A 9061-nucleotide genomic window follows, 5' to 3' on the forward strand; every position below is an offset into this window, starting at 1 on the left:
CCCTCCTACCATCTTGTTGTGGCTTCTTCTTTGTCTTTGGATGTAGGGTATCTTTTTTGGTAGGTTCCGGTGTTTTTTTGTCAATGGTTCAGTGGTTAGTTGTGATTTTGGTATTTTTGTGAGAGAGTGTGAGCTCATGTACTTCTACTCTGTTATCTTGTTTCTGTCTCCCTTAATGCCTTTTAAAGTTTACCTGTAGGGACTTCCCTGGTGGTGCAGTGGTTAAGAATCCGCCTGCCAATGCAGGGGACACAGGTTCGATCCCTGGTCTGGGAAGATCCCACAGGCCACAGAGCAACTAAGCCTGTGCACCACAACTACTGAGCCTGTGCCCTAGAGCCCATGTGCTGTAACTACTGAAGCCCACGTGCCTAGAGCCTGTGCTCCACAAGAGAAGCCACCACAATGAGAAGCCTGCACACCACAACGAAGAGTAGCCCCCACTCACCGCAACTAGAGAGGGCCCACACACAGCAATGAAGACCCAATGCAGCCAAAAAAATAAAATAAAATAAAATAAAAATAAAATAAAGTTTACCTGTAATAGATTTTCAGTTGGTAGATGATGATTCAGTTTCCCACATGTTGTTTCGACATGATTCTGTGGTTTAGAATGTTTCAGATACATATATCTAGGGTTCCAAAGAGAGATTTGGAGCATTGAGAGATTTTTTGTCAAATCATTAGCATATTCCAGATGGTAATTGGAGCTACTGAAATGGATTCTAAAGTGATTATTGATAGCTATGTATTTATTGCCATTTTGTTTCTTGTTTTCTGGTTGTTTTTATAGCTCTCCTCTGTTCTTTTCTTGTTCTCTTGACTTTGTTTCCTGTGGTTTGATGATTTTCTTTAGTAGTATGCTTGTGATCCTTTCACTCTAGTTTTTGTGTATCTATTGTAGGTTTTGTTTTGTTTTGTTTTGTGGCCACACCATGTGGCTTGTGGGATCTTAGTTCCCTGACCAGGGATTGAACCCAGGCCCTTGGCAGTGAAAGCACGGAGTCCTAACCATGGACCACCAGGGAAGTCCCTCTACTGCAGATTTTTCATTTGTTGTTACCATGAGGTTCATATATGTTGACCTGTAACCATATCTATTACTTGTTTTAAACTGGTAGTCACTTAAGTTCAAACACATTCTAAAAAAAATCTATATTTTTTACTCCCCTGCCCCATGTTTTGTGTTTTTGATGTCATATTTTACATCTTCATGTTTATCCGTTAACTGTTTGTTGTAGTTGCAGTTGATTTTACAATTTTTTTTTTGTTTTAATCTTGGTATGAGCTTATTTAAGTGGTTGATCCTCAGCCTGTATTATATATTTGCCTTTACTATTGGGATTTTTCCTTTCCAGTAGATTCTTACTCCTTGTTGAAGACTTTTCTTTTCCACTTAGAGAAGACTCTATAACATTTCTTTTAGGGTTGGTTTAGTATTCGTGAACTCTTTTAATTTTTGCTTTTCAGAGAAGTTGTTTATCTCTCCTTCAATTGTAAACGATCATCTTGCTGGGTAAGGTTGTAGGTTTTTCCCTTTCAGCACTTTTAAATAAAATCATGACACTCTCTTCTGGCCTGCAAAGTTTCTGCAGAGGAATCAGCTGATAGCCTAATGGGAGTTCCCTTGTACATGACTCTTTGTTCTTCTCTTGCTGCCTTTAGAATTCTCTCTTTCTCTTTCTCTTTTGCCATTTTAAATTATGATATGTTTTGTTGTGGGTCTGTTTGGGTTCATCTTGTTTGGGATCCCTTCTGCCTCCTATACCGGGATATCTGTTTCCTTCTTTAATTTTGGGAAGTTTTCAGCCATAATTTCATCAAACACATTTTCAACCCCTTTCTCTCTCTCTTCTCCTTCTGGGAACCCTATAATGCGAATGTTGATATGTTTGATGTTGTTCTACAGGTCCCTTTAACCAGTCTCACTTTTAAAATTTGTTTTTCTTTTTGCAGTTCTGATTGGGTGATTTCCATCATAAGTTGCCTTCCAGATCATTTATGCATTCTTCTGTATCACCTACTCAGCTGTTAATTCCTTCTCTTGTGTTTTTCATTTCAGTTATTGTATTCTTCAGTTCTTTTTTTTTTAATATTTATTTGTTTATTTATTTATTTATTTATTTTTGGCTGCAATGGGTCTTAGTTGTGTATAAGGATCTTTCATTGCGGCACACGGGCTTCTCTCTCATTGTGGTGCACACGCTCCAGAGTGCATGGGTTCAGTAGTTGTGGCACACAGGCTCTCTAGTTGTGGCATGCAGGCTCAGTAGTCACAGCGTGCGGGCTTAGTTGCCTCATGGCATGTGGGATCTTAGTTCCCCGACCAGGGATCGAACCTGCGTCCCCTTGGAAGGCAGATTCTTAACCACTGGGCCACCAGGTAAGTCCCCCTGTATTCTTCAGTTCTGACTCTTTTTTTTTTTTCTAGTTCCTTGTTAAAATTCTCACTGTGTTCATCTACTCTTTTCCCTATTGTGTTTGCATTCTTATTACTAATGCTTTGAATGCTTTATCTGGTAAATTATTTACCTCTGTTTCATTAGTTGTTTGTTCAGGGTTTTTCTCTTGTTCTTTCATTTGAAACAAATTCCCCTGTCTTCTCATTTTGCTTAACTTTCTCTGTCCCTATGAAATTAAGTGAAACATTTACTTATCCAGGTCTTGAAGTAGTGTCCTTGTGTGAGAGCAACCCTATACAGTTTGCATGTGCCCAGTGGCTTTGGTGGGAGAGCTGTATCTGACATGAGTGTGAGTCACATCTTCCTCCACGGTGTCCTGGCAGCTATCATCTTGGTAGGAGGTGGGTTTAGAGATGGAGGGGCTAGAGCCAGGGCAAGGTGTGAGCTGGGGCTCCTCCTCTGCTCAGTGGCCAGCACCAGCCTACTGGGGGTGGGGGCAGGTCTCAAGTTGCCGGAGCAAAAGCCCTGAGGGTAGGGTCCATGTTTGTTTTTTCCCCTCGAAATGTGTGCTCTCCACGCTCCCAGCATTGGTACCGTCACCCCAGAGGGGAGCAGTGCTGGAGCAAGAGGGACTGAGCAGGTGCTTGGTTTGGGTTGTGGCATGAGCTAGAGTGGTCCTGGCACCAGAGTTCCAGACCACTCCCCAACTGCTGCCACCCCAAGTGCCAGCAATGTCTGCCCTCACCTGGCTCAGTTGCTGCTTGGGCCTGAGTCAGCTCTGTCCCCTACCACTGCATACTCTCCTTGCCTGTGACAGTCCTTGTCCTAAAGTGGAGCTGCATCATGGAACTAGTGGGGCTGGAGCTGTAGCTCGACTCAGCCTGGGTCATGCACTGTCGGTCGCAGGAGACAGGCCAGTGTCCCAGGCAGTTCCATTCTGTTTCCTCTGCCTTGTTTCAGGAGTAAACAAATGTGTGCACACTGTTCACAGGCAGAGTCTAGGTTTCTTACAGCCCTGCTATAGTCCCACTGGTTTTCTAACCAGCTAAGGGGACTCATCCTTCCAGTGTCGTACCCCAGGGTGGGGTGCCCAGTTATTTGGTTTGAACTGCTCACTCCCTAGGGAGGATCTCTGAGTATATATAATCCCCCCCCTCTTCCATGTCCCTTCCCAGGCATGCAGGTCCCAACCTGACTGCTTCTTTTTCCCTCCTCTCCAATTCCATGTGGATCTTCCTTACAGCCTTGGTTTTACAGGAGTCTTTCTGTCTGTCTCCAGTTTGTTTTTAGTGAGAATTGCTCCACATGCAGATTTTTTTAAAATATTTATTTATTTTGGCTGTGCCAGGTCTTAGTTGCTGCACGTGGGATCTTTGTTGTGGCATGTGGGATCTTTAGTTGCAGCATGAGGACTTCTTAGTTATGGCATGCGGACTCAGTTGCGGCATGCATGCAGGATCCAGTTCCCCCCAGGGAACCAGCGATTGAACCAGGGATCAAACCCGGGCCCCCTGCATTTGGAGCATGGAGTCTCATGCACTGGACCATCAGGGAAGTCCCTATATGTATTTTTGTTGTATTTGCAGGGGGAGGTGAACTCCAAGTCCTCCTACTCTGCCATGTTTATCTCCTCCTAGACTATATTTCAATGCTGATCATTGTCTGTTTGCCCTCAGTTCCATTCTGTCACCCTGAATGATACAGTTTCCCAGGCTTCCTTGTGTATAGCCACATGACTGTAGGCCAGAGTTTCTCAACTGTGCACTTGACATTTTGGCTGGGTAATTCTTTGTTGTGAGGGGTTGTCCTCTGCACTGTAGAATGTTTAACAGTATCACTGGCCTCTATCTGCTGAATGTCAGTAGTACATCCTCCCTCTGAGCTGTGACAACCAAAAATGTCTCCAGATTGCCAAATATCCCCTGGAGGAACGGGGGTGGAAATCACTCCAGTTGAGAACCATTGGTCTGATCTTCATGTTGCTGGTGGAAGGCAGGCTACGTTACCAAACTGTCTGTTTGATTTGGTTTGGAAGTCCCACACAGCTTCCCTAGTGGTGTCTGATAAGGTACAGAATACTAAATTCTGTAGGGAAGTATAACACTTATAACCTAATCAAAAAGACAAAAGAACACGTGCAGCTGTGAAAGAATAACATCTGCTAAACTTGTGGTTATACGTAGGAAATTTAAAAAGAAGCAATGTAAGACAGGAAAGTCAGCCAATGGCTCAGGCCTCACAGGGTGGGAAGGGCTTTTTGAGGCCACCAGAACCCAGAGCCTAGCCCTCAGGTTGTAGTTTCAAAAAATGATTACTCTTTTGCTTTTAAATCATGTATTTTAAGTGTTCATTTTAATACATATTTTGGCAAGAAACATTTATTGAGGTGTCTTCAACCCTGCCAATAATTCCCACCTCCTTCATCATGGATGTTAAAACGTTAGCATTTTGATATGTAACTTTCCATACTTCTTCCAAGCCTCTACAGCCATATTTGTATATAGGTTTCTATATAGGTACATAGGGGTTTTTAAATAATAAAAAGGTATATTTATTAAATAATAAAAAAGGATCATAATATACACATTTTTGTGCAACTTACTTTTGTCACTCCCAGTGTATCATATAAACAGTCCTCAAGAACAACAGTTATAGATCTTTTTAATGGTTGCATAATATGCCATAGTATGTATAAATCATAATTTGATCAACAGGTTTTCTGTTGAAGACATTGGGATTGTTTCTGGACTTTTTTCCCAACAACATTAATGCCATATAAACATTCTTGTGTTCATAGCCTTACATATGCACACTTTTATTTCTTTAAGCTAAATGAGATTTTGAATTGAAATGTATAGGTATATGTATGGTATTTATAATTTTAATAAATATTTCCAGATTACTTTCCAACACTATGACAATAATGTATTATAGTATCAGTTTCCCCATATCCTGGTAAGCAGTAGATGGTAAAAATAAAGTTTGTTTTGTTTTTGTGTGTTTGAGGAGTGAAAAATGGAACCTCATTGTTTTACTTGCATATTCCTGTCTATAAATAGATTTGAACATATTTACAATTTTTATATAGTAAAATATATCTATTTTAAATGTTTCCTGTCTCAGTTAAAAAGGTTTTTCTTGATGCAAAGTTATATAATATTCTAAAATGTCTTATAAATTTTTATTGTATTTTTTCCTTTAGATCTTCGGTCTACCTGGAATTTATTTTTGTATCTAGTGTAAGGTAGGAATCTGTATTTGTATTTTTTCACAATAGTAATCATTCTGCCAATATCATTTTTTTTAGTACAAAAAGAGTTGATACTAACTCCCCTACTAATTGTAGTCATGTGAGACTTATATCAAGGGTATAAGGCCAATTTATTTGTTTATTTAAATAGAATTGTGAAGTCAGCCAGAATATTAATGTTGGCTCTTTGAACATTTTCTCCCAAGTGGAAAATTCTATATGGGAAACCAAATTACTGTTGAAGTCTGCTTAGAAAGCTGAGGACTAGGGGAGTTCCCTGGTGGCCTAGTGGTTAGGATTCTGGGCTTTCACTGCCGTGGCCTGGGTTCAATCCCTGGCTGGGGAAGTGAGATCCCACAAGCTGTGTGGCTTGGCCAAAAAATTAAAATAAAAAACAAAACAACAACAAAAAAGAGAAAGCTGAGGACTAGAAAACAAGTTAAAAATCTTAGTGACTAGTGTCTGACGTCTATGACAGTCTTTGGTATAATACAAAATATTTTGTTTTTGTCCCCTGTTCCAAACACAGAACTCCTAACACCCCTGTAGTTTCCTGAGTGATAGGGGCATCATTTATTATTTATAAGAAGGCCCTTCCAGCACTCCTGAGTTTATGCTAATGAGGTAGCTTAAGGTAGGCCTTAGGGTGGGACCCCCAAGATAGCTTTGAGATGGGCAGGTCACCAGAAAGACCAAGTGATTAGAGGATGGGAACTTTACAACTCTACTGCTGACCTCCAGAGTGAGGGGCAGGGTGTGCTAGAGATTAAGTTCTATAAAAACTCTTGAACAAGGAGATTCAGAGAGCTTCCAAGCTGGTGAACACAATGAAGTGCTGGGAGGGTAGGCACCCCAGCTCCACATGACAGAAGCCCCCTTTGCTCAGGACCTTTGTGGACTTTGCCTTTGTACCTCTTCATCTGGCTGTTCATGTGTATCCTTTGTAAGGATACAAAAGTTACCTTTACTTTGTAAATATAAATGATGTGTCTTATTGAGTTCTGCGAGCCACTCTAGGAAATTATTGAACTTTAGGAGGGTGTCATGGGAACTCTCAATTCATAGCCAGTTGGTCAGAAGTCCAGGAGGTCTAGGACTTGTGACTGGCATCTGAAGTGGGGGCAGTCCTGTGAGACTAAGACCTTAAGCTGTGGGGTGTTCACCAACTTCCAGTATTTAGTGTCAAAAATGAGTTGAATTGTTGAACACCCAGTTATTGTCTGGAGAATCAGAGATTTGGTTGTTGGTGTTGGAAGACACCTCACAGCCCAATGCACCAATGTTCATCCTGTCAACCAAGGTACCAGAAATCTCATATTATATGTTTCACTAACTTTCTAATGTGAACTGTGCTGGCTACAAACTTAATTTCCTTGCCTTTTTTTTTTTTTTTTTTAAGCATCCATGCTTTCCATCACCCTTCATTAAATAATTGTTTTCCTACGTGCCAAGCTTCCTTTATGTTCTTCATTTATTCTTTCATTCAATAAATATATGTGATAAATATATGTGCCAGTTCTCTACTAGAGAGCTGACAATACAGAGGTGAACCAGATCAACAAAATTCCTGGTATAGTTGGGGGAGACAATGAATAAAACACACAGAGAAAAATAAGTTAACAAATAAAATAGGGGAATGTGCTCTCTGATCATTAGAGTCTAATGTACTGAATAAGGAGTAGAGAGGACTTGTTCTATAGAAGGAGGCACAGGCAAAAAAGTATGACAAATACGTGGCAGGCACGTATGTACTTTAAGTGCTTCCAGAGTTATTTTGCACGTATAGAAGCAAATACATACATTTGGTCTCCTTTCCACACACCTCCCTTTTATTTTTTCACAAATAACACTATATTGTACACACTGTTCTACAGTTTGCACTATGCAACTTGGAGATCATTCCATATGAGAACTTAAAGAGCTTCCTCATTTTAAAAAAGTGGCTTTGTAATGTGAAAAGCTCAATTTAGAGAACAGTAATGCTAAAAATATTTACAAGAAGGTCAACACCAGATTAACGGGAGATTTGAAAAACTGAATGTGAATTTGCCAGCTTTAGGGGCTAAGAATGACCTGAATTTCATGCAAGTAGTTTTCAACTACTGGTAAGGCCATAACTCTAGTTAGGAGGGTTCATTTTGTTTTGGAATACAATCTCTGTCTCTCATTTATCCTACCGGCCATGTGTGCCCCATCTGACCTTTCAGTACACTAGTAATCACAGTGATCACACAGCATTTAATAAACACCATCAAGTGTCTTTGATGCACAACATATATAAATGAATGAATGAAATAATAGGATGTCCATAAGCTTACAAATGTCTTTTTCAAAAAATCTGGTAATTCTCTTTCTATTTTGATAGGATGCTGACTCTCTTATATATTACATCCTACCAACATAGCTGAGAATCAATTTATGAAATATTTTGTGAGATAAGATAGATGAAGTAGGGAGAAAACAGGGCCAGGTATGTCAGCCAGGAAGGGTGAGGTGCCTATGTAGTTAGGAACTGGAAAGAATGTAGGAGGGAAGAAAAGACAACGGGATTTGCTGACTGATTCAGTAGAGGGCATCAGTCTGAAGGAACACTTCAATGATTTCAAGGCTTCTAGGAAGAAGGAGATCATCACTTTCAGAAATGAAGCAACCAGTTTTAAGGAGAGATTCTCGGTTTAATTTGAGGTACAACGACTTTTGGCTTTAGATGGGACCCCAGAGTTACATTTTCAAAATTAGAACTTTTTTTTTTTAAAGGAAGAAACACCGTAAGTTGGTTTCTTAAGTTCAAACAGTAATTGGCATGGTATAGACAGAACCCACTTTAAGCTTAAGGACTGATATACTATAAGCTCACAGAGGTCCCTTAAGTGGATAGAAGTGCCATGTCCAGAGGCAGAGATGCCTGCCAAGTTTGGCTCTGGATCTGCCAGGTACTATATGGGTCCTTGCTTAAGGCTAGATGTGGAGTGACAGAGTCCTGGAAATTTCAGGAAAAGTGGAAAGTAGAGGCGCTTCAAGTAGGAAAGTAATATTTTTTAGCTATTATGTACCCCTCACTTTACATCTGGCTATCTTATTTAATTCTCATCACAACCCTACAAAATAGGTATTAGCATTTTAGAGATGAAGACATTGGGTTTAGAAAAGCTAAATAAATTGCTCACGCTAGAAGGGAAGGACCTCAAATTCTAACCCAAATCCAGATGTTTACAGGGGCCAAGTCATGCTCAGTCCAGTTCTCCTCATAACGCCCCACTTGACCCTGTATACTCATTTCATGAAGCCCAGAGAAGGTAAATCCCACATTTGGAGCCAAGCTGGGGCCAGAAAGCAGATAGGCTGATCACCCTCCCACCCCCGTCAAAGGTCTTTCCAGGGCTGACACACGCCTTTCAGGATTTGACAA

Source organism: Balaenoptera borealis (assembly GCF_965194805.1).
Source record: "Balaenoptera borealis genome assembly, chromosome: 10".
Classification (NCBI taxonomy): domain Eukaryota; kingdom Metazoa; phylum Chordata; class Mammalia; order Artiodactyla; family Balaenopteridae; genus Balaenoptera; species Balaenoptera borealis.